Source organism: Maylandia zebra, linkage group LG9 (genome assembly GCF_041146795.1).
Source record: "Maylandia zebra isolate NMK-2024a linkage group LG9, Mzebra_GT3a, whole genome shotgun sequence".
Taxonomy (NCBI): domain Eukaryota; kingdom Metazoa; phylum Chordata; class Actinopteri; order Cichliformes; family Cichlidae; genus Maylandia; species Maylandia zebra.
The window spans coordinates 7,135,315-7,162,748 of NC_135175.1; the positions used below are offsets into that span (position 1 = coordinate 7,135,315).

At 40.0% G+C, this 27,434-nt stretch overlaps 1 protein-coding gene across 2 annotated transcripts in view; it reads right to left on the minus strand.

Annotated features, from left to right (window-relative positions):
• The window catches only part of svila (supervillin a), a 76,515-nt gene extending 55,835 nt beyond the window's left edge, over positions 1-20,680 (minus strand). For both annotated transcript variants that reach the window (XM_076887930.1, XM_076887929.1), the window contains exons 1-2: positions 20,533-20,680; positions 15,565-15,629 (exon numbers count right to left, since the gene is read on the minus strand). The gene's annotated coding sequence lies outside the window, so the exon portion shown is untranslated. The remainder of the gene's footprint in view (positions 1-15,564; positions 15,630-20,532) is intronic.
• Between the last annotated feature and the right edge of the window lie 6,754 nt (positions 20,681-27,434).

Sequence of the window (27,434 nt, forward strand, 5' to 3'; positions counted from 1 at the left end):
TACTGGAATTTATTAGAAAATGTTGGAGAGTAACAGGGTTAAGTTAAAGTTAAATGAAGACGTTTTAAAAAAAAAAAACAAAAAAAAAACAACACGTGTCCAAGGTTTTCATCAACTTGCTTGACAACAGTTTGCAGTCCAGTTAAAAACGATTGCAAACATTCAAAGAAAAGTTATTGCACATGTCAAATATTTCCGCTGGCCCTTTGCTACAAACTTCCTGCATTCCTCCATTATGTGTTAGCTTCCCTGCTAGCAACCTGCACACTTTTGGAGTAAACAGAAAATATAATTAACAGAGTCCAAGCCCCACTGACTGGCTCAATCAGTGGGCTCACTGATCCAATCCAGGATCGCAAAGATATCGGATCAATCCGTCCCTAGTTTACAGAACATAGGGAATTATGTCTTCTCTTAGTGTCAAACCTGATGATTCCAGTTTTTCAACATTCACATCAGTTTAAGAGGAGTTCTTGAGCTTCATTAACATATAGACTTGTGGATAGACTGTCAATACAGTGCTGGCAGTACATTCTCATAGAGTTAGTTCACCCTCACTTTACATCAGCTACATCTCATCTACTAAATCCAACACCACAGCTCAATGCTGCAGCTAACACTTAATGTTTCAAGATAATCCAGGCAGACTTCATGCCATAATGGGACATGGATTCAATGACACAATCTGATTTGAACATTTGAACCACACACGACTGTAACAAAAATCACAAATGACTATGCTTTCAGCTGGAGAACAAATCCAAAACCAAAATTTGAGGTCAGTGCCAAGGACAAATACTTTACCTCCTACATGCTATTACTTGCGCTCCATAAATCACCATTCATAAGATATCAGACCCAGAGCTTGTGATTTTAAAATAAAAGAAAAGCTGTCATGTAGGAGTAAAAATGAACAAGAGTCACCACAAGGGATCACAAAGACTAATAAGCGTCCTGCAAGACTCTGGCTGCTACGTAAAGAATGGTGTATATGCATCTAAGTGGCTTCAGGGCAAAAAAAACCAACAAGCTTTCAGCACCACAAAACTTTCTAATCTCTCCAAATTATGCATATTGTCCTTAGTATATATTTTTTTAAGTTTTCTCTTTCTGAAGTATCTGTGGCTCGTTGAATTTTCTATGTACTTCCTTACAAAAAGTCCAGGATTCCAGAACCTTGTGAGATGTTACAGAGACATGGTTAAAAAAAAATGCAAGCATAAACACAAATCCAGAGGACTTTCTCCAAATGACCGTACCAAATTTCAATCCTTTGTACCATAGACAATATACAAACATGGACTAAGCTCGTGGTTCCATAAAGTGAAGCCAGTGCCGAAGTGCCTTCAATAAGCATTCTTATAAAGACCAGTAGGGGGCGACTGCTTTGGTTACAAAAAGAATTGTACAGTCTGTGGATCCCTCACTCTGTGAGCTCAGCAAACACTTCCCTGATGATTTTATGGGCTCAATCATACTGAAGGAAGGTCAGTTAGTAAATTTTGGTCAGGAGGATTAACGCCTGGTAAGTCTTCACTAACCAACTGGTGCTAAGCCCATCCTTTAGATGCAATCTATGCATTTTGATGATCCAGTGTTTGACTAAAACATTAAAAAGGTAGAGATACTTTTCGTGCTTTGCCAACACAGCTTTGCTACATGGACACATTAGCACAGTGCTAATTCAGTGTTTAAAAAGTTTTAAAGTCACAGAAAGATCAGAAGGAGCTATAAACAAACCACAGGAAGCCAGTGTACTCCTAGTGGCATTTTACACAATTTTATCATCACTTTCCTTAAAAATATTCAATGGCTAACCAGACAATGGAAAGGTAAAGCTATGACCTGTGAAGCCAAGTGTCATGCTGATCCAGTGATTTGACAAAGGCAAAGTATGTCAAACGAAGGAACCTTACAAGGTTAAAGGCTGATCTGTAATGACAGAACAGTAAACAAAACAAAGCTTAAGCTATTCTAAGTACTATTTAATACATCAGTCCTGTGGTTTAGTGAACCCCGGCTAATGACAAGAGGATGTCCAGGCTAAAATAAAGCTGTGGACAACACTAACCCTTCATAAAGGCTCGTCCTGTTCCTTAAATAAAGGTCCAAGTCAAATTTATTATGTCCTCTGATAGAACAGCACAGGACCACACTATCCATCCTGACAGATAAACCAGCCATCAGATCCTGAACTCAAGTCGCTGGAAGGAAATGATAGACAATCACACTGCCTCAAGTTCTCCAGATGAGAGAACACATACATTAATACTCTCACTCACACACACACACACACACACACACACACACACACACACACACACACACACACACACACACACACACACACACACACACACACACACACACACACACACACACACACACACACACACACACACACACACACACACACACACTTCCTGGATTAGGTGCTTTGGATCTCAGCCAGTGAAATCATAGAAAGTCTGACATCACGACAAACAGCTGAGAAAAGTAAATGACAGTCAACCACTGACAATGTGTAACCAAAGACGGTCACAACGTCACCGCTCTGCTTTCCCTTCTTCCTCAAAGTCGGAAACCAGATCAGACCTCAGCCAATTAAGTGACTGAACCAGGGCTCGTGTATTTTTGGAGCAGAGGTAAAAATAACTCCCTTTGCTCTGGGTTTTCTGACTAAATGATGTATACAGGAGTGTTTGTATATGAAGCCTGAATATTTCATTCCAAATAGTTTGGGTGTTTTCTTTATTTTGTTTTTTTTCCTCCATGAAAATTATTTTTAAGAAAGACTTCCTCACACACCACCTGCAGGCAGTTTGACTGTAGCTGGCTCAAGAACACTGCTAAAGCTCGTCATGAGTAATAATTAAAGATGGGGTTTGTATAAACGGAAAAGCTTGTGTAAAATGTTTTGTGTGTGTTGCCCTGTTAGGCAGGGCTCTATTTCTGTCTGTGTGTCCTGACGGAGCGAGAGCAGGTGCAGCACAATGAGCAACTGTAGTCTCCCCAACCAGTCACTCACCACTGAATGAATCACACATGGAGGAGCTCACCAGCCCCCCAGATTCAAAATCTCACTCAGGCCATTAGTTTGCTTGAAACGTACACAGATAAAACAAATCACTGAATAACTCCCACCCGACATATTTTCTACAAAAATCATAGATAAGATATGCAACAAGTCGCTGTTAAAAGAAGGCATGTATAGACTGGTGCAATTTAAAGCTGTTAAAGTTCAAATACACATAAAAACTCAAATACACCGGCTTATTATTAAAGCCTCTGTATTATAATCTAAACTGTATTTCAACGACACCACTTAAAAACGACATTTTAGAACAGCAAGTCTGAAAAAATATGGTGTTGATAGGAAACAATCTCAAAATCATCTAATATTTGGCTGCATTATTAAAATCTTTTAAAAAAAAAAAAAAAAAAAGTAACTTAAGCACATTATTTCACTAGCCGTAGAGAACATACCTTGATAATGTAGGTAATCAAAGAGCCAATGATCCTTAGTAAGTGTTTCTGGTGGATACAGAAGTCTTTCCAGGATATTGGGGTCTAACAGTTCTAAGCCTTGTGGAAGGTCAGCGCTCTGGAGGCTTGTGGGATAGGACTACTGGGGCATAAAGATAGACTGACAGGCCCAGATACCCCCCACCCACCTATCTACAAGCCTCCTTTAGGGACGCATGTGCGGTGGCCAGATCTACAGCAGGCGTGAACTCGAGAGGTGGGTAGGTGGGTGACAAATTTAGAACGGTGCTTTCCCAGTCCAACAGCGGCAGGCCAGATCAATCAAATGATGAAAATCACAAGTACTAGTCATGAGGCCAATTAAACCGAGGACAGTGAGAAGTCAAATCAAAGGAAAACGCTGCACTCAAAAACTGTAATCGAAATTTGCATTTATAAACTTGGGATGAATTTAGGAACTTAAAAAAGCTCATAGTTGTAGTAAGGCCTGATTTGACCATCCCAAACCTGAATTCCCTTCTTTTTAAAAAAAACCTAAGCAAAAAGGTTATGGAGTGCTGTCATGACACTCCTCTAAAATTTATTGATAAAATTTTGAATTCATTGCTCACTGTGAAAACAAAGCAGCTGCTTTATAAACTTTATAAATAAAAAACCATTTACCATTTTAGAGTTACTGAGTGTGCTTTGCAGTTTCTTTGCTTCTATTAAACTTCTTTAAGGTCAGATGCAATCTTTGCAGGAACTGAATTCAATCTGTTCCCTTTGAATAATGTGGTTCACAACAACCAGTCTGTCTTCAGAAGAACAGATTTAGAGTCTTTATGAGAAAGGGCATCTTTACAACCCTCATCACTTTAACTGGAACATCAAAATCCAAGTAGTTCTTGGAGAAATTGCAAGCGCGTATTCTTTTGAGCGTAAAGAGAAAAAAAAAAAAAAAAGATTAATGCAGTAAGTGCTCACACACACACTATATTTTGTTATGGTAACTAAGATAAGACCTGTTTTAAAAAATAAATAAAAACCTGACAGAAAATCTGGAGTTATTAGCCAAATTAGTTTGTGACTTTGATAAACATCAGTTATCTATGCAGGAATTTGCTGATTCCAAAACATTCCCACTTAATAGTACTATTAATAATAGTTAATAGTACCACTCCTCTTACAGACAGTATAGTGCTGCAGAGGTCAAGAAAACTGTATGGAATAGTTGTGAGTTGTTCTTCCTTGCTTGCGCCTTGGACATAAAATTAACTTGCTTTTAATGGAAAGTGTCTAAAAATAAACTCATTGGCAAAACTGGTTTAAGAACTTTGACATTGAGGTTCTGACAGCACTCAATCTCCCTAAAATAGACCTCTGCTGGTCTCTTGGATCAATTTCAGCTGTCAGGCCAGTAATCCTTCCAGTGTACACAAACTAAACAGACAAATGCATTTGCATTTTGTCTGTCTCGCACAAAAAGCTCAGGTCATCTTACTGGTCTCCAAACACAAACTATGGACTTAGTAATGAGCTTAGGTCTGTAAACAGTCTGTTCAAGAAGCAGAGAAAGCTTCATCTTTCTATTACACCTTCCTTTCAGTCTGTCCACTCTTTGGACAGGAAGGAAGGAACTCAAAGATAAGGGTGGGGGCTCTGCAACGCACAACGTGACAGGCAGCCTCATGTAGTAGGTAGGCAGAGAAAACGTTACATGTCTTTTGGGTGGTGGTGGGGGCACCACCACCACCACCACCACCAACAACAACAACAAATAATTTTGGAGTACAGAATCAGAGACAAATACTTCCACTGTGGCTTGAAGCTTTACAGCAAACAGCACCATCTAGTGCTGGTCATGCAGCATAACCACAGTATAAATACAGGCCTCAGTAGCTTTCTAATTCCTGACATCACCTCATTCTCCAGAATTTCTAGCTTGTTTATGGCTGTGTGAAAAGGTAAACCGTAAAAGTAATTCAAAGTTTTTTCAGCTGGTATAAAAAGCAGCTGCAGGCACAGGGCCAAGCTTTGAGCTTCTGTAGTATTGTGCTCTGAGCTTTGAGAGCGATGGGGTTCAGCTGCTCCAGAGCTAATTAGCAGAGCAAAGCAGTTGGAGAAACATTAGCTCTTCCAAAGCCAGCAGAGAACTGTGGGAGCAAATGTGATTTCAATTTAGCCCCTTGTTAAGTCAGAACTGAATGCTGATTGCAAACATGCCCCGACCACACTGAACTGTCAGCAAAACAGAAAAATCAGGGCAAAAAGCACTCCACTCCTGTTTTTCCATAAACAGTTGCAAACAGACCACAACAATGCCCCAGGATGCAGAAAAACTGGAACTATGAGTACTATTAAACCTGCTCCCTTCATTGGCTGATGTCCTTTGATGGGGATCAGCCATGCAGGCAGTCTGAGCATACTCAGCAGCTCCTGTTTTAAAGGAAGATTCTGGAATCAGCACAATCAAATCCAAGACCATGATTCTCAGCTGGAAGAGGGTAGAGTGTCTACTCTGGGTCAAAGACAAGTTACTGTCCTACATGAGGGACTTTAGGTGTCTTGGGGTCTTGTCCACAAGTCCGCAAGACTGACAGATGGGGGCAGCAGAACAGATCTGTTGTGGTGAAAAGAGCCGAGTATAAGAGAAATTAACATTCCTACTCTCACCTATGGTCCCGAGCTATGGATAGTGACCAAAAGAATGAGGTTGCGGACACAAGCAGCGGAAAGGAGTCTCCTTCCAAGAGTGGCTGGGCTCTGCCTTACAGATAGAAGCTCAGTCATTCAAGGGGGACTTTAAGCACAGTAGCTCCTCCACATCGAAAGGAGCCAGTTGAAGTGGTTTGGGCATCAAGCCTTCTGGACGCCTTTTAGGTGAGGTATTGTGGGCATGTCCTACCATGTTACAACTGTAGAAATAAGATGTTTCGTGTTGTTGCCAGTTGAATTTCTCAGTTGCTCCTGTTACCTTTGTTGTTAAGAGCAAAGCTCTGACCCATGCCAAGCTCAAGAAATATCCTGTCTCAATGTGATGCTGAAAAACAAATTCTCTAATGCATTCATTACTTCTATATAACATTGATGAAGGGCATTTCTTCTTGTCATAGATCATTTTGCAGAATCCCTGTACCAGGTTTTATGCACAAAACCAAAGCATTATGCAAAAATATGTGTTTAAATAAACCTGGATGATCGTTTAAATCTTTAGGAGAAGAGTTGCATGGAGATAACATGTAAACAGTCACAAGAAATAAACTGCAAATAAATAAAGTAACTAAAGAATCAACTGTTTTCCATGACTGAATATCATTCAGACTTTAAGGAAAGAAAAGTCACTGTCTCACTTTTGTAATGAGCAAATATAACAAGTCAATAAAATGAGAACAACCAGCAAAAGCTGGATCTCCCAAATGTTTGCTAATTTTCCAGAAAAGTGACAAGTTTCAAAATCTATTTTAACCTAGACGTCTAGCTTTTAAATACATAATATCCAGTGAATTCATCTAAAACATTAACTGAATAAAAAGTACACCAAATATTTTGCAACCAAATGCTCCGTCTACAAAAATTAAGTGGGTGGACATGTACTATTCACATGTTCAGTAACACGGCAAAACTTCAAACCTCACCTCGAGTTTGCTGCTTGTTTATGCCCATCAGAGCCCAGCTTGAACCTTCATTCAACACAGCTCTGTTCTCTCAAACTACACAGTAAGCATCCAGATCAGTCGGCACACTCAAAGTTTCTTTCTCTTGTTAAACAGTTCACAGTCTCTACTTTCAGCTTCTAGTGCAATGTGCATTAGGTCCAGACCTTCCATGAGCACCTTATACTGCAGCACAAGATTTCAAGGTGTCACTAAGTGGCCATAAATAGACAGTCAAAGAGCTGATAAGAGCTTCAAAGAGGGCAGATAAAGGAGTTAGAGGGTCAAACAAAAAGGAAAAAATTGGGGGTAAAAAAAAAGATGTGTCTGATTAAAAGTTAAAATTGCAAAGAAAAGCAAAGAGATGACCATAAAAAGATGCATTTTTCCCCCGAAGCTGTATTTACACGGCAGACATCTTATCTTGACAGCACCGTCGATGACAGTTCCAGGCCCTCTGCTCCCTCTGTGTCTATCAGCTGTACTCCAGTCTTCTCTCTCGCCTTCATCATCCTACACTGCCACTGACCTACATGTCTACTTGGCAGCAGCAGAAATGACATTACACTAACCAGACCCCTCTTTCACCAAAGCCTGCCACTTGGGCCCCCAGTTAGACTAACGGGCTTTCAAAGGACATTAATGGGCGGATATGTCCAACACAAGAGCAATCATACAGCTCAAATGGGACAAAAATGGAAAAAAGAAAAAAAAAAGAAAAAAAAAAAAAAAAAAAAAAAAGAGAGAGCAGCTATAACAAGTAAATGATTGGCCAGAGCATGATGAGTGGGCTGTACCTTTCATAGCTCCCCTGCTTCCAGTTTTTCTTTATGAACAGATTGTCTCCAGGAAAAATATCCAGTCAGAAGAAAACAAAAGAAGCAGGACAGTGTCAGACTGTCAGAAGGTTAGGACTGGACAGACTAGTGTGGAATCAAATGGTGGCTCACCAGTAACCACAGCTTACAAATCAAAACAGGGTGGGTTTTTGGCGGTGACGAGTGCTGACCTGCTTAGGCAGCAACAGTTAGCAAATAAGTGAGACTTCTGGGAAGGGATCACTATGAAACCAGTCAGGGGAAGTACAACCAGGAGTGTGTGCCTGACATCATGCTGGTGATAAACAGAAATGGGAATCTGTCCTAATCAGCTCCAACAAAGAACGAGAATTAAAGGGGGGGGGGGGGGACCAAGTCACCCGGCAAAGATAGGAAGGGGAGGAATCCCTTTCCATTCCTTCCAGCGGCCCTGATGACTCAAACAGGGGAACAATAAACCAGAAAAAGCAACAGCTCAGAGGCCGCTACTTTCCCATATGGCCGCAGCCCAACAGCCATAAGCAACAAACGCAGGCACAAGCAGGATTCAGGTTCTACGTTACATGTTGTGGCAGTGTTTAGCAGGTCTAAAAATATGAAAAATATGAATCTTAATAATCTTCAGTTACTAACTAAGCTAACCACATAAAGCCAATAAGTGAGACCTGCTTTCAAAGAAGTTTCTGAAGTTTTGAGATTTTCTACCATTTTACAGATTATGAAAAGCAATTATGGAAGCAAAGGTTATGGAAGCTTCAGCTTTTCCTTAGATTCCCAAATACTTTTTATGAAGACTTTTATAAGCTGTTGCCTACTTGGAAAATCAGCAGAATAACCTAAACCCATGTCATCTTAGGATGAGTGAAAACCCTGTGTTGTTGGTCCTCTGGATGCCACCAAACCACCTTATGATGCAAGGACTCAAAAGATCTGCTGTGAAAAAAGTAATAACCAGAGAGCCTCAGAGTACTGAATTTTAAATATGATTACAAGCATCTTTTACATTATCCTGAACTTTAAAAAATAAAATAAAATCTGTAGAAGTGAAAAATAAAAACAAAATATCGCTTCTTCTATAAGTGTAGCTGTCAGTTTAAAGAGCATGGTGTTAGTAATCATCAAAGTCTTAAAAAGTTAGCAATCAGCAGGCATAAACGAACATTTTTTATTTGGACCTTCGGTTTGGTCTTCAATGCAGTGTCATCTGTCTATGTTAAGGTTGAATGCTCCACTTTCGCTGGGCGGAGAACAGAGGGTTTAGCAGCTGCCTGCTGCTTGGAACAGAAAGTGAGCCAAACAGCGAGCAACAAGAGCAGCACACCCAAATAAATCTGACTTAAGAGCATTAAGGGAGAATGAATATTGTGAAAAAGTGCTGTAACCATCTCAGACTAAGCTGACAAACAGCCCAAGTAAAGACTGGTTTAGGGCAATCAAACAACAAGAGAGTGTGTAGATGTGGAAAGGAAAACAAATAAAACTGTAATTTTTAAAATCTACTACAGCTGCTGATTCTTATAGCGCTTGGTAACCTAACTGGTTTTCAACATAACCAGCAGGAAATGCATCATCAGATTAATATGGATAAACAAGTATCACTGGTGTGTTCAGAAGTCTTCAGCAGCTCTGCAATTGTGCATCAAGGTTACACATACAGCCACGTGGCCGTGCCATCTCAGGCATTCTGCACAAATGCTTTCCTATAAAACAGGGGTAGGCAACCTTTCTGATGACGAGTGCCATCTAAAATTTCCCCAGACGTCAATGTGCCATATGATTATATTGTCTGTCAGCCTGTGGCACTTAGTGATGACTCCGTCTTTAAGTCATCACCTACTTCTGATCAGCCCTAACTGCCTAGACGTGACAGGAGGAGGGGTGATGATGGGAGCACCTGGAAGCACCTGGTAACATCACACATCATGACCTCACTCAGCTGCGTCTGGTCTCTCGTTTCTGACTAAGTATAACTAATTTCAAATATTTGAACTGACACAACTGACATGACCTAACTGCAACCTCTTTCTTGTTTCAGGCCTGCTGTCATAGAGAGTGTCCTGTTTCAGCATGAGTCATATTTATCTCACACAGCACTGCGAGCTACAAGTTTCACACACACATACACACAGATTTTATATAAGTGAGAAAGAGAGAAGTTAAATTGATGGGTGAATGTCAAAAAAAAGGTTTCGTAATAAGAATGTACAGTAGACACATAACATACACATACTCCTAATTTATGGAGAGAACCGTGTGGGTGGATTTGGAGAGAGTGTTTATTTGTACTGGAGGTGGGTCCGTGTAAGTATGGACACTGAAGGAACTCAGGAAAATGAGGACTAAATTATGGTTTAAGCAAACAGCAGGAAGCTGTAACAAACCTGTCAGCAAAGACTCCTCTGCTACTCAAATATGCACAGATTCAGGTTCACAAGGCCAACTCCACAATGTTTCTTCCAGTTCAAAGAACAACTTCATCCAAAGGCTTAAACCGAAAGGTTTTGTTTCAGAAAGAGAGGGGAAAAATAATGTATACCTCCACCAAACCAGGCAAGCTGCAAAACACAGTGAATGTCAAGACCAGTGGACAACCTCCAGAGCTGAAACATGAAGTGAATCCAGTAGGTACTCAAAATCTGAGTCATTACCCATGAGCTTCCAAACGTCCAGCTGTAAGGCATCATCATAGCCACAGGTGTACTGGAGCCAGACACCCAGTCTCTGAAAAGGCCACATCCACGATTAAACTGTATGGGCACAAACACTGTTAAAGCCTTTTCTCAGTTGATTATTCTGACTGTGTCGTATGGAAAGCTCCAGAAACTTCAGTTCTGTTGACTGAAGTCCAGTGTTTTATTAATGTGTTAGTTAGCACTAAGAATTCCACGTGTCTCTGTGTATTCTTCCTTTACACTTTATGAATAAGACTTACTAACCAAGCTAGCTATTGTTAGCTGATACGTTAGCACTTTACCTTATATGGATGAGAATGTAATATCAACAACATGCCAGCAGGCAATATAAAAAGATAGGAAGGAAGGAATCCATCCACCCTCTTCCACTTATCCAGGGCCAGGTCACGGGGGCAGCAGTCTAATCAAAGAAGCCCAGACCCTCTCCCTCAGGCCACCTCCTTCAGCTCATCAGGTAAATCGAGAGCTTCACTTATTCACTCAGCTTTCTCTTCACCACAACAGACTGGTAAAATGTTCACATCACTGCAGCTGCAGCACCAATCCATCTGTCGATCTCCCGCTCCCTTTTCACCTCACTCGTGAACAAGAGTTATGCCACTTGACTATGCCAGGAAATTCTGTCCATAAAAATTATGGGTGACAAAGGGCAGCCTGGGAGTTGCTCCCCAGGAACAAGTATGACTTACTAGATAGGACCCATATTTTATACTGTATATAGTCAAGATTGATAATAAAAATGACACCCTTCATTAGACGTGTGGGAAAATTCACCACAATTAGCCTCCAAGTGGTACAAAAGATTGCAACAAGAAGGTTCTGGATTCAAACCCACTGGTCGACTAGAGACTGTGTGAAGTCTGCAAGTCCTCCCTGCTTGTATCCATGTACTCCGACTTCCTCCCACAGACTAAAGGCATGCACACGTTAAGTTAATTGTTAATTCTAAATTGGCCGTAGGAGTGAATAGAAGCGCGCGTGGTTTATCTGTTTTAGCTGTGCAATAGTCTGGCCCATCTCTTGGCCTACAATAAAGGAGGTAGGCTCTAATCCCTCCACAACCTTGAACTGGATGAGTGGGAGAAAATGAATGAGTGACTGGTTGGATAATAAACACAGGGTTTTAAAGGGTTACACGTGTTTTCTTAGCCTCTGAAAAACTCTGGATTGTTACTGCAGATCTCAGGTTAAAGCCAGGTTCACTTTCTGTGGGAAGGAAGGTTGTAATCTGAAGATTCCCACCTTTAAAACTTGCCAGCATTCAAATTCCAGCTGTCTGAATATATAAACATTAACCAAATAAAACTACACAAGTGATCAAAATGGAACACTAACCTTTAGTGCCGCTTTACTGCCGTGTGTGATTTAAAAATTACCCATTTACTCTGACGCAATTTATTTTCTAAGACCTCTGGCAGCATACACTGTAAACTTTTTAAAAGTTCTCTTTAAATGATTTTCAAATTGATATTCATAATAAAATATTGTACAATTAATAACTTTGACCTTTTCTCCAACTACACTAGATTACAGGACCACTGATCACGCTTAAGAAAAAAAAGAACTGTAATATATTTGATTATTTGTAACAACAAAAATAAAAATAAAACATTGGTGTGACTCAATGAGGGTCTCTATATAAGCACTCAGTGTCACATTTAGGCCACTTAAGCCCGTGTGTGTGTATTTGGCAACATACTACCCTATTATGGCAACACAACAGCTACTGAGGTTCAATCTTTGTAACATCTACAAAGACGCACAACATAAACAGCAGAAAGTTTGGCCATCAATGGCAGAGACGATGCTAGCTAATTAATAATAAAATATTGAATTATCAACATAAACTACCTAGATAACTGCTTTGGAAGAACCAATAAGAAACTATAAGCTCTGCCTACCCTCACAACCATGATTGCTACAACAGCAGGATGAGACACTATAAATCCGAACTGGTTGATGCGATTTAAATCCTACAGGTATCCATGTGGACAGGAGAGAACGCCAGCTGCCCAGAGGAGGAACTGTTTGTATGTGCCAGGCTCCCCTCAGAGGTACAAAGCAATGGGGAGAAACAGACACGAGGCCAGCCGGAAGCCAACAATAAAAACCGAACAGGCTGCCAGGGCCAGTTCCTCCAGGTTGTTAAAGACTAGCAGAGAAATATGAAGCTTTTCAGTAACCCATTCGTCTTCTTCACCTTTAACTCAGCTTCAGTAAAATGAGCAATGAGAAAACAGGCAACAATGAGAAAAGAGCCTCAGTGCTACAAGTCTTTGAGTAGGTTGTGCCATTGGGGCCATTAAATGAGCTTGCTTCATTTCTTCATTGCTATGCTGATGATATACAGATTTATTTAAACATTACTGACGATCTTGCTATGTCTTTTCACTATTTTTGTGAATGCATGCGAGGTTAAAGATTGGTTCAAGAGTAATACTCTTGTCCTGAACGAAAAGAAAACTGAGATCGTGGTGTTCGATAGTAAAATCCCCCGCGACCAATTGTGTGCTGCTCTGATGCCTTTTGCTAGCTCCCCTTCTGATTATGGAAGTAATTTGGGCATATTACTGGATAGCTCGTTTAAATTTGGCAAGCGTCTGCCGTAGTGAGGTCTAGTTTTAATCAGCTGCGCCTCATTTCTAAGGCTAAGCGCTATATTCCGCATAATGACCTGGAAAACTTATTCACGCATTCGTGACTTCCAGGTTGGACTATTGCAACTCTCTTTACATTGGCCTGTCCTCCTCGTAGGTTACACACTCCTGTCAGAGCACTTAGATCTGCTACCCAACTTCTTCTGGAGCAACCTCGTTCTTGGCTGAAGTCTCGGGGCAACCGTGCGTTTGCTGTAGCTGCCCCAGTCTTATGGAACAATCTTCCTGTTGCTATCCGGGCGTCTGACTCTATGCCACTGCTTAAATCACGGCTGAAGACTTATTAATTTAATCTTGCTTTTCCACCTAGTTAATATTTGGTGTGCGTTGATACATTTTTATCCGTTATGCTTTGTTAACTACTTTTATGTATTATAATTGTCATGGTTTTATAATTGATACGTGCCAGGTCCTTTCTCTTTTCCCTCCCATCTCCTTTTTCCTATTTTATTTTATTTTTTTGTCAAGCACCTTGGTTTTTTTTTAATGTGCTTTATAAATAAAGTTTATTATTATTATTATTATTCATTTCAGAGAAATCTGAAGTAGTCCAAGGTGTAAATAAATCTGGTCAGTTTCTAGAAACTTCTATAAACAAAAGGGCCGACCCAAATACCATTCTCGGAGCTTTAGAGCTTAAGTGGTAATCAATGGCAAATAAAGCCGGCAAGTGCCAGCAAGAGAACAAATCAGGTCAGATTTTCTAAATGCAGCAAATATGAACAAAACCATGAAGAAAGGCTATGGTGGGATTTCAGCTGTTTTTACATGCAAAATGATGGCTGAGAGAAAAAGTTAGACGCAGCACAAGGGTTCTCATCCTCCCCACACCACCACAATGTGCACTGATCACATGCTGCTCTGCCTCACTGCTCATTCATCCAATTAAAACAGCAGAGAAACAGCAGAGAGAGGCAAAGACGGCTCCTGTGCAAGAAGAGCAAGATGTCATTGTAAAGCAACATTGGAAAACCCTTCTTTATGGGTATAAAGAGGATCTATCCAGTGACAAAAGCATCAAGGTGGCAACAGTAAACTAAAGCAGCGAGGAAGAGGGATGTTAGGGAAACAAACTGAGCTGGTTTTTATTTTGATATTTAAAAAACATAAAATATTTTGTCTTTTACAATAAATTAGAGCCAGGAATACGACACAGTATTATAACAATACTTCACTGACGATACATTATTGTGACTTTTAACATGTTGCGGTACTGTGGTTGAGTATTTTAATAATATATACTGCAATTTTTCACCTTTTGCATCTACAAATATCAATTTTATCCAGTGAGATCACTTTTTTAATTTTCTAGCTGCAAAGGAGGCTGTCAAACACACCAATACTGCCACTAAAACCTGCAGTAAGACAGACTGCCAGCTATTAAATGGCATCAGGCTGGCAATTACATGCAATCCGTTTGTAACAGGACAGCAATTACTTATGAAAAACAATAAAAATAAAAAATAAAATCAAACATCTGCAGTTGTCTACATAGACAGAAATTCATATTTAACCATTACATTTGGTCTTAGTCTCTGCACTATAGGAATATAACCAGAATATAATGAGCTGGCAGCCAGTTGAGCTGTGCTCGTTAACAAAGACACATTCAGACTGACGGCAAACTGTCTGCATTTATAAATTAAACAGCAATTATTTGCATTTCCAGGGCATTTTAATTTGTTTTTGTTTTTTAAATCTGAATACACAATATAATATTGCCACAAAATAACCCTTAATGAATTATTTTTGCATAGATAAATTATGTAAAAACAAAAGTTCTGGCAACTTTAAAAACACAGCATAATTAATGTGAATACAAATATTTCAAAGGACTTTATCAATCTCAGCTTTTTTTCCCCATTATATCACAAACATTGTGCTGATTAAACATTACTTAATATAAAGTACATGGTTGCAGGCTACATCAAAAACTGGAAGCTCATTAAAAGGAAGAGAGTTTGAGAGGAAAATATCAACTGATGGAAAATTGGAAACATAACATAACAGCAGCCACCAGTGAGAAGTTGTCTATTGTATGCACAGCCAGGGCCCAACGTTCATTCGCCTCATTATCGCTGCACATTATTATGTCCCTGACAAATGGTTACCAATAACTGGTCAGCCAAACACACAGAGGTTCATGCATGGGTGATCGCAGGAAATATAGGACATGATTGTCCTCTTATTTCTTTCTATCGTACAAAACATTCAAAGTTTCAGAGAGGAGTCGCTTTTTACAAGAAGTGCAAATGGACCCAACTTAAATACTTACAGGATGAATACTTAAGAGTTCAATTTCCTTCCTCTATCGTCCACACCTCTCAATGCCACTTGATCCTGAAACAACAAATCATTAACTCAGTCACTAGGCATGCTGGAAATTTCAACTTTATATCAGAGCAAGTACAGAGAACAAATACAAATTAACATTGTGTTCTGTTCTTGTGACTGCACGGACATAAATGAAAACAAGTAGTATAGCTTCATATTTATAACAAAGTGTGAAAATATCTGGTTATTCTCCACAACATAACAGGTCATAATGCTGTGGACAAAAGAAAAAGTATGAATTTAAAGAGATGAACTGATGAACTATTACAAAAGCTACTGACATGCCTGTGCAACACTGTCTCCATGACCTACATCAGCCAATATGGAGGAACAGGCTTCGGTGCCTGACAGCACTTAATGACAGCATCTCAGCAGTTTCCAGTACACAATGGGTAATGCCATGAAATTTATGTTGTTTCAAGATTTGTCAGGATCAAAGCAGACACCGTCCAGCCTGAACAGCCCAATACATTCTTCCTTTTAATGGTCTTGAGAAGGCCATTTATGCTTTCATCGTATCAAGACAAGATTCCTGCAGTTTTGTTGTTGTTGTTTTTTATTTTAAATGCTTGATTCAATGAAGCACCTTTCAGCATTGCATTCAGATCAAACTGCCACAGCTGGACTTCTGATTAGTAGACATGAACGCAGGTTGCAGTCAGTTTTACTTTAGAAAGTTCCTAATTGAGTGATGCGGCACGGTTGAGTGGCAGCAAAAATGAAAGCTAAATATTAAGGAAAGGTGCTTCAGTAGTTCCTTTATTATTACCCCCCTTAAGTAAACAGTCAACAGAAGTGAGGAGGGACACAGATCACCAGGTTATTTTCTGCTGCACTTCCCATCTTATCTGATAAAATATATCTGCATATTATCAAGTTAACAACGTTTTATTCCCACAAACAAACGATAAGTGTCTAAGAGGCACTTTTTGTAGTTGATCTTTAGGACACTGTAGTTTCAACAGGGCAGATATACAACATCACTATCTGCCATTACACTGTAAAGCAGTCTAATGTGAGTGCACGCTGCATCATTTTTGGACTATTAAACTGCAAACACTGACACATTTTATCTCTCTCTGCATTGTTCCTTACCTTCCTGGGAAGTGTATGATTATGTTTAAAATAAAAATGCTCACTTGCAGGAGCTTTCCTCAGGTTATCCATCCATTTTTAAATCAGCCACACTTTCGGCTTAGCTTTGCTGTCCAGCAGTTTTTAATAGTTGCAAGCTTTCAGACTGGCTCTTACAGCCTGCTGGGATTCTCAGTTCTGGAACTCTGGACCATCCTCGCCCTCCAGATCAGGTCATCCACCCCTCTCCGTTATTCAATGTAACTTCTTAGAATGGTTTAAATGATGCCTTTAATCAAACATTTGCAGCACTTTGGTTAATTTGTGTTTTGCATGAATTTGCTAAAAACTGACTCAACTAACACGTTATCCTCCCAAACCATTTACATTTCCACCCAATAAAGGCGGCCATGCTCATTTTTTCTTGCTCAACGCTCTACATTTGTTACTTGGCGGCAGACAGGGTGTGGGTACTGTAATGAGAGCCAGCTTTTAGAACTGATTTTTATGACGAGAGAAATTAACCAGACTACAAGATAAAGCAGGAGAGGGACACCAAAGACTCTGCAGTACAGTTCACTTACTTGGGACACACCTGAGGCTCTTACATTTGCAGGTCTGGGGAATTTCTAGCACGCAGAGGGAAACTCTGGGTTACTTACAAGCTTGTTTTCAAAGAGCACTGATATGGAACATAATATGCGTGCAGACCCAAAAGGTCACTCAGCCACTTAAAAACACACAATTCCAGACTTTTTCTTTTTGGGTTTTCTGTGCAGTTTGTTCCCAAGATCCAGTTCACAGAAACACTAAAAAGGCAAAAACGTCCACTCCCGATCGTTTGATGAGGGCAATCAGAGGGTATTGCTTTCGGTTTTGTTTTTCAAACACCACTGTATTTAACTAGAAACCAACTCAGACCCACAACGTTTTTATGAATAATTATGAGAGTTTGGGAGGTTGATTTATTTGTACCGAGGCTAAAGAGGTGGGGATGTTTTGAGGATTGTAGATCTATAAATCATTGCTGTTTTGCATGTTTTCCTCTTTGATGTCATGGCAACCGAGCCCACCCGAAACAGATTTCCACATCAGCTAATCAACAGACACTGATAGACAAATGCATAAGGTCCATCCATGCTACAGGTGGAGCCTCATTTCATTGCCAATACTGAGCCATGTCTCCCAGCAGGAGAGTCATTGAGCATCTGCTTTCAATGGAGGGGGGTGGTTGGATTTGTGGGAGGCAGTGGTCCATCAGACCCAACTGAAGTCTCAGCCCCAGCTCTCTGAACTGGGGCCCCCAAAACAATGACGCAACACCCAACAGGCTTATGTAACTAACCTCCTCTAGCAGCTTCTCACTCTGAAACACAGAAGGTGGAGACCCTGGGAACACTACACTGTAATTGAGAGCACACATGCGCTTGTGCTTGCATACAATGACCCAGAGGAGCGTTCTTCTCAACCACATCTCCTTTGGAGCCCAGTCATACCAGCTATTTGGAAATTAAAACTTAGCCTAAAAGCAAGTTCACATAGGTCATCATTTGCACTTAACTGTGTAAATAAATAAAGCTGCACTTCAAAAACTAGTTCTCATGCTAGAGCTCAGTTATTATGAGAAGGAAAAATTAGCAAAGCAAGGTACACTGCCCTTCCAAAATGCCTACATGACCCAACTGAGCTGTGAGGAGAAAAACCACACCATCCTCCTGATCAGCATCAAGAGTCAAACATAGCTGTTCCACAAGTAAACCACATTGGAGAAGAGAAGATGGCGTAACTTGAGCTGATAACTCGCTAGGCTGCAATAACCACTCCCAAACATCTGCAAGTCTGATGGGAGGGGAATGGGTTTGGGATTTAAAAAAAAAAAAAGAAAAGAAAAAGAAGGAATTTCACGATCAAGATAACAATAACAGAAACGTAGTCAAGGCTGCAATTAGCACAAACTTGGAAAGTCAGTAGGAAAGGCATGGTTGTGAACATAAAAACACTGTTTATGCCAGAGACTGACCACAAGTCACGAGTCAAAGCTTGAAAGGACCATCATCATCAGTCCATCCAACCCAAACTTTTCCCCACACATATACTCAATTCCACGGCTTTTACTTCCTCCTTCGTTTCCGACATAACTAAGGCCACTAGAGGGTGAAGTGACAACCAAACATAATTATAGGTCATCATAAAGCTGTTCAAACATGCATTCTGTTTCTCTCTTTTTTAATATTAGTCATAAATATCACACAAACTTTTTTTTTAAGAAATTAGGATTACCAATAAAAAAGTTAAAACATTGTGACCTTTCCAACAGATGATGTTTACATTGTTTAAGGTTTTCAGACTATCCCATACACACAACACCACAGACTTCACTAGCTAAAACAAATGGATCATGGATTTAGAACAACTGGTGTAATACAGTTGCGTGAAATCTTAGAGGATGGGTAAAAAAAACAAAACAAACATTAGATCAGGCTTGTGAAACTCATAACTCATAAATATTATGAAGCCAGTGTCCCAAAAAACAGCAACAAAACTGAGATGGATCTTACCTTCTTCAAGCTACACATCAATTTGTAGACAGGGCAACATGAACAAAGGGAAAAGCTTCCTGTTCAGGGCCATGACAAACTCTTTTGTTGTTTAAAAGGATCAACAAAAGGTCACGTTAAATGTGATCCACAGAGGGAGGGAAGCACCAAAATTTGGCACAGGGAAAGCTCAAAATTCACACCTCAGTCTACAGTCAGTCCACTCTGTGGCTATTAGAGTAAGCACAGGGTTGTCACGATCCCTCTGCGTTTGCTGATCTCACATCAGTTTGGTGAAGTGGAATTGCTGCTGATTAACTTCCATTTCCAACAGTGAAAACAGAACACAGAAGTAGCCTTCCTAATTACCTGCAGGTTATCTATTTTGGCAGACTCCTAGCAGCAGACTATGGGCCAAAGAAGGAGGAAAGGATAAAATACACTTGGATGCTACTCTGTGTATGCATGTGGGTGTGGGTTTGTCTAAAGTGTGTAATATAATTTGACTAAATGTGCATTTATCCAAGTGTGTAAGCACATTTGTTACTACCCTGCAGTCCAATGATGGATGACACTGTTTAGAAGAGAAAATGTTTCTTTTTCCATTTCTCTAAATGTAAGCACATACATGCTGCATGAAAGTCAGGGGTGTACTGGTTGGTGCAAAACCTAAAGGTCCATCCAGCAGGCTATGTACAAGTTACCAACACAGAAATATACGAGTTTTCAGCGCAGCTTGGCTTTGCTGTCCTTCCATACAGAAGTGTCGGCCTCCCTGCAGCGATCTTAGGTGTCATAGTACATGGCAACATAAAAGAAAAATGTCTACCGTGACATAAGCTTCGGGTCTTTAGTTTCACTAGCTGTCTAAACCAAGCCTCATTGCCGTCCTGTAATGATGTGTGGATGGTGACGCCTAATGTAAGCAGCCTCCTCCACCTGTAGAGAGGATGGGCTCACCTGGATGTACGTACCGCGCGCGACCCAGTGTTTCAAGGCTCACGTGATAAATGCCACACCGCTTTATGTTTAAAATACACCCACATTTAAATACATTATATAAAGAGCCACAATAATAACTAAAGCACCGACGCTCAAGAACTGATATCAAACGTTAGCTCCAATCGCGTCTTGATACAAGTTATCGCGCTGACAGCCTTCAAACTTCTTAAACTCCACTTATTCTGCAGCTCTGAGAAAAAACGGCCAAGTTCAAACGATGTTTTAAGTTCTTTGTCGAGCTAGAAAGCCGCACGAGCTCAGTTTACACGCACAAACACTCAGTCGCATTCACTTACCGACGCTGTCCCGGGTGAAAGAGCTTGTTTCTAAAGGGCTGTGAGAGCACCACCAAACGCAAACTCTGTTAATATCCCGGAGACACGCACGCGCACAGACTGTCACTCACACGCATAAATCCGCCGCCCTCTGTAAACGCCTTCACTTCAAGCCCACTGCATCTACAAGGAGAGCTGCCGGCAGGAGATTTTCAAAATAAAAGCTTAATTGAAATAGTTGGAACTAGGAAAAGCCAACACTGGCCAACCAAACATACACTTATAACAAAGCGTCTGTTTGCTTTCATATTTCAGTTCTTCTAAAACAGTTCTTCTTCTGAACATTATCGCGATTTGATGAGCGTTTGGGTATTGTACTCAAATATTTTGTTGATAGGAACCATAAAAGGCAGACTGTAGCACCGCTTTTACGCAGCAATTAAAGCAATTATTGCCTGAAATATGTTTTCAAGTAATTTGAAAACGCCTCGGAATGTGAAAAAAAAAGGGGTTTTAGTGGTTTAGTAGTTTTGTTGGCATTCATTTAATTCTGATAAGTGCTTTCTGCTATGCAATAAGCTGAATTTGAATATAATTTTCTATATATAAGATACAAATTTTCATATTTGTATTTTTTCAATTAGTTGTGTCTGTGTACTTGTGTGCACGTGTGTCTCTGTTAATAGATTTAAACCGTATCTCACAGGGGGGTCATATCCAGAGACTACAGGTGGAATTTAGCTTCTAGCTAAATCTGGTACAAAGCATATTTTCCCTTGTGTAGTAAATGTATTTTGTACATGAAATAAATAAGCAACAAACAAAATATATTTATTTCTTGACTTCTATTTTCTTTTGTTATTTGTTTTCACTGTTATACTGTCCCTTATTGTCACTCTTAGCACAACAGTATAAACAATGCATTTTGGACTTTATTCTGAAGGCAACATCCCATTAGCGCTGAACTCAGTATCTTGGTTAAGCTCTACAGTATGACTTGACTCTGAATGTTCTTTTTCAAACAGCACATTTACTTTTCTCTTCAGAATCAATGTGAAAGTGCATGCCATCTGTCGCTGGTGCGCCTGTGTTTAAAAGTGAAGCCGCTACTTCCTCCTCATTCTCCATGAAGCATTGCTTGGCCTGTATGCCAGCAATCTCTCTAATACACACACATGCACGAAACACAAAGCAAAGCACTTAAGAGATCAAAGGACAATCAATTACCATTCTGCTCTAATGGCAGAGTTAACTGTCCACATGTCCCCTCCATTAAAAACAAGGCCAGATCAACATTCAGCGTGACCACAGTTTGAGCCGCTGCTATCTCTGTGACTCCATCCTTTAACAGCCTTGTAAAATGCAAAGTGCTGAAGGTGAATAGGTCTGTGTGGTTTTTTTTTACTTGCTGTCACTGAAAGAGAGGATACATTATTTGGAGGTTTAAAGTGTTCCATCAGATGTGAGTTGCTGAGGTGGAAAGATAACCATGTGACTTTGTTTGACTGACTTGTCACCTCTGCTCTTTGTTCGTGTTGCCTCCTTTGAATGGTCTGCGCAGCAGCAGGTTTTGAGGCACGTTGCTACGGGAAACAGGCCAATGGCAAACAAATGATCCCCAACCGCAGTCAGAATTGCTGATGAGCCTGTAGTAAACATGAAACTCTCCAGCAGCCATATGGAAAACACTGAGCTGCTGGTTGCAGTGTAGGATAATATTCCCAGTTATGCAGAATTGTGGTTGCAGTTCTCTGTCTTATTGTTGCAGTTATGTGCTAACCATGAAAGAGAAAAAATTCTTTGTTTACAAAGGAGGACTCATACATAAAGCTTCTGTTGATGCTGAAACGCTACCAAAGATGTTTCACGCTGCTGAAAAGGACTACAGTTATGATGTTCAATGGAGCATTCCATAAATGCCACCAGCTATATAAAAGCTGTAAATCAGACACACAGAAGACAGACAGAGCAAAGGCTGCCAAGTGACCTTCTGCTGTCACTGCTGATATCAGATGATTTATTAGTTCTCTCTGATTAGAAACAGGTTGCTTTCAGTAAACACTGGATGGATCTGAACGCAAGGCATCTGATATAGCCTTTTTGTGTTTTGGTTTTTTCAAAAGGCTTCTTATGTTGAAATCTGTTCCAGTGGGTCCCAGCAGGTGGTGAATCAAGATGAATGCCATGATGTGCTCCCATGGCACGTTGCTCAAAGTGCCAGGACCTGCAGCTCTTAAAGCATCCAGTGTGAGGGCAAACGTGGACATTTTTAAAACCGTTTTGGTCTCTGGCTCATTCTTCAGTTCACGAAAGACATCAGCTTGTGTGAATTTTTACATTAACGGCTTTCATGTATGAGGAGAAATGTCATTCTTAGTGAGAGTCCAAGTGGATCCAGTTTTGTCTTCCCTGGAGTTCAGTTGTACTAAAAGACAGTTAAAGAGTTTACTGTTCAGTTTGAAGGGTGACTTTCTGCATTGGCCAGATTATGTAATGGACATTCAAGAAACATGCTCAGGGGCTCACGCATAGTCTGGGACTCATCCAAGAGGCAAAAGGGGAAAAGAAGCAAAGAAAATCTTGGGTATGTTTGTTATTTCACATATTTCACCTGCCCCTTCCTGCCCTGCAATGCTGAGGTTAGTAGTTTTTCCCAATCTCATCTAGCTATCGCTGATTGACTACTTCCAAAAAGAATGAACCAGGTAGAAATGAGGTTAGCCAAGGACGAATGCGAAACCTTTTTGAAAATTGACTTTTTAAAATCCATTCAATTCAGATAGACATGAAGCAGTTAACGTTAAACTTGCTGAGACAAGACAACATGTGAGCTAATCCAGAGGTCAGCTGTAACAACAGCTCACAATCAGCCCAAACTCTGGCCGGACCGAAATGAAGACAGTCATCAGTGCTGCCCCTCGCAAAAAAAAAAAGAAAAACAAGTGTAGAGGAAGTTTATTTGCCTTTATTATTATTATTATTATTAATTTTTTCATTTTCCTGACAAAAATACAAACATAAAAGTGTTCATTCCTTTTTGAAGTGGAAAGATAACAAAAGAGTCATTTTTATCATGAGCGTGAGTTACATATGAGTAACAGACAGCGAGAGAGAAACGGTACAAGAGGTGCTTAAAAAAGGAAAAAAGGAAAGGAGGACAACAACAACTGTGTGTGTGTGTGAGAGAGAAAGAAAGAGCGAAAGGACACATTAAACATATTAATATTACAGTATCATCCATATAAAAACTATTAGGAAACAGTTTATTAATATTATATAATTTTAAGCTTTTAGTGAAGCTGTGATATTTATTTATTCAGTAAGGCAAGTCTGTGTACATGCACCTGTTCCTATATGATTTCTCTAATTATTGATGAAAGAATGAGTGGCTCAAGAGTTGGGAATTCGCCTTGTAATCGGAAGGTTGCCGGTTCGAGCCCCGGCTTGGTCTGTCTCGGTCGCTGTGTCCTTGGGCAAGACACTTCACCTACCGCTTACTGGTGTTGGCCAGAAGGGCCGATGGTGCGATATGGCAGCCTCGCTTCTGTCAGTCTGCCCCAGGGCAGCTGTGGCTACAACTGTAGCTGCCTCCACCAGTGTGTGAATGGGTGGATGACTGGGTGTGTAAAGCGCTTTGGGGTCCCTAGGGGGGGACTAGTAAAAGCGCTATACAAATACTTACCATTTACCTGATAATCAAAACAGGTTGACTAGGGTCCATCAAGCAGTTGTGCAAATGGTTACTTAATAAGCTGGACATGCTTCATGCTGACTATGCCTTATTTCTAATATATTGTTCAGAAGATATAATATATTTTGTCTGGTTAGATGGCTCCTGTGTCAGATTAGGTTAGTAATAAATTTAAATTCTTTGCAAGACTCGGCAAAGACCGAGTATTTATACCCAGTACCTTACCATCTTTCATAAACAGTGTGATATTATCCTGAAGGGGGTGCCAGGGACCCAACACTGTAGAAGAACTACTGTCTTGTATTCAAAATGGCCTAAAAAGGTACAGAAGACACAAGACTTTAGACCAGCAAACAGCTTTCACTCGTACGCACAGCTATTAGCTAAATGCTAACAAGCTTAGAACAATGATAACATGTAAATATCATGTTATGTGCGCTATACTAACATGCTAATTAGCAATAACTTAATGGAAAACAGGTATTTGGATGGCAAAAGGGTTAAAATTTAGACCAAACAATGCTGCTAAATGAAGGGCCTGGGATTTTATTCTCTGAGGTCTCTAAAAAAACATTAGTTCAAACATTTTAAAAGCAGCAAAGCATTTATTGGTGGATATTTTATGTCAGTCCAGCTGGTAGTTATAGCAATACTTAAGCCTGATCTCAGACTAGATGGGACTTTAGAAACATACCAAATTGGTATAAATGGTGCAGCAATCAAAATTCTAAACTAACATTAATTATAAACTTGGATTAAAATCAAATCAAACAATCTGAAGATGATTTATGTACTTTATCGGTTCCACTTGTTGAAAAAATCCTTAAAAAATGTAAGAAAGTAAGAAAGTTTAAGTTAGAAGCTTGTGTTACTACTTCTGAGGGTGGGGAAATAATTAGCCACAGCAAATTAAGTGAAATATTCTCAGTGAAATATTCAGTGTAAACTTCTGCTTTTTAAAATAATGTATTTACTTTTAATTTTAACAAACCAAAGTCGTTCAAATATGAGAATCCTACCTTCTGTCAGTAGAGCTTCAGGGGAAAAACAACCCACCGGGTCCATTTTTGTCTGTAAGAGGACCACCAACCATCACGGGAATTCTTTCTCCCCCTTCCCCAGCTCCCCAGGTTTACACCAGGGTTGAAGCTGTTTTCACAAAACATTATCACAGTACATCTAGGTTACAGTAATGCTTCCCCCCTTTTTCCCTTTTGCCATATTGCATTTCAAGCGAGCACCTTTGTGTGCATGTGTGTGCACTCTACCAGCACTGTTTCTTGGAAAAAGATGAAGGCCAGTAATACTAATTTTACCTTTTTTAATGGTGGGAAAGCATATCACGAGATCCATATTGTTGTTCTAACTGTAACCCTTTAGTCTGACAGAAATACAGAGTGTTATGGTCTATAAGCAAAACCAGGTTCTCCAGCACTTCAGGACTGGTTTGATGGCAATTCCATTTGGCACTCACTCCACAAGATCCACATGTGGCTCCAGCTGACCTTTGAGGCTGTCATGTTGCACACATGATTCTGACATCTGTTGAACAGCCTGAGTAACCTCGATGTTCTCAGCCTTTACATAAAACAGAGACATGCTGAGTAGAAGCCATCTGAAAAACATCATCATCTTGTACATCTTGTCAAAATCTTGTCAAAGCAAAAGAATTAAGAAACAATTTATGATTTAAAAAAAATTACCTCCAAAGAAGTTTTCTATGATTTTATAAAGATCAGACAAACCAAACGGACATGATGTTAGTTAAGTAAACTTAAGTAAAATTAAAAGTCAAAAGCACCTCTAGTGGTCCCTGCAGGCTGTCATTTCTTTACATCCTGAAATTTGTCATGCGTTGGATGAACGGATGCAGAGAACAATGATCTATTTCTGTCCATTCTTAGAGTGTTACAAGCAACGGAGTTAAAAATACGTCTTTCCTGAGAGTGTCACTGAAGGAAATACCTTCAGTCGAAAAGATTGATATGCTTAAGAAGTTCACAAATTCACAGGAAACTTTCAGAGCTTTTCAAGTTGGACACAATATGGATTAATCCTGGAAAATGTAATCCTCTGAAAATACAACTGTGACCATTTCCCGGGAAATGCAATGTCAGGAAATGGTACAAAAATTTGCTTAGATGCAATATCTTAAAAAAACGCTGTATAACTGCACTTGTACAGAAACATCTGATCTGTTGCAGGTGGCTTACACTGTCTCAGATGCTGCAGGTACCTCAAGGCTATTCTCGCTAACTCCAAGTTGCTAATGGAGGCTATAACCTATTTCTGTGTTATTACAGTAGGCAAGGCAGGGCCATAATGCTTTTATGGCATATACACTTTGTGCAAAATTATTAAGTGAGTATTTGACCTCGTCTTTATTTCTATGCATATTTTTTCACTCCAAGCTACATAAACCGCAATACTTGTTGGATTTAAACATTCTCCGGTGATATTTATTTGTGTAATGTGGCCCAGAATGCTGAACATCTTATATCAAAGTGTGCACTGTTATTAGGCAGCTTCTTTACTTCAGGCAAAATGGGTCAAAAAGGGGACATAATGGACACAGATAGCTCAAAAATTGTAACAGTCTTTTGAAGTAGCTAATAGCTTCCAGAAGCAAAGATGCTCAGTACCCAGGGACATGGCCGAAGTAAGGAAGGCTGAAACACAAGCACCACTGAACGAGATGCAACACTTTTATTTTTGGATTTAAGGAAAAAATAGATTTTTTTGAACAACAGGGTATTTTCTTGCTTTTTGGGCAGAGGCAGGGTTCCACTAGCAGGCTTCTGCATCTTCATAGTTCAAAGCAGGCTTGGGTGCATGGTTGAAGCCCTCCAGACCATTGGTTCAAAGAAGTGAAAAAAGCAAAAACACAAAAACAGTTTTGCACCTAATGTAATACCAGAAAGGATAAGTCCAATTCAAAAAGGCCCACCATGGGATACGATGGAAAAAATGATAAGCCTGGGCTCTTGGAATGTATGTCAGGACATCCAACCAAACTGGGAAGGCTTCAAAGAGTAGAGTAATGCGAGGTTTTCAAATGTGACTCCAGAGACACAGTTAGGAGATCTCTTTCCCATCATGTTGATGATAACATGTGGTTACAGACTTAATGCACCAACACTGTGCATTTTTCCACCAGTAAAAACTCTGTGATGAGTTAAACAGCCACTTTATAGTTTGAAAGTTTATCTGAACAAGTCACCTGAAATACAAA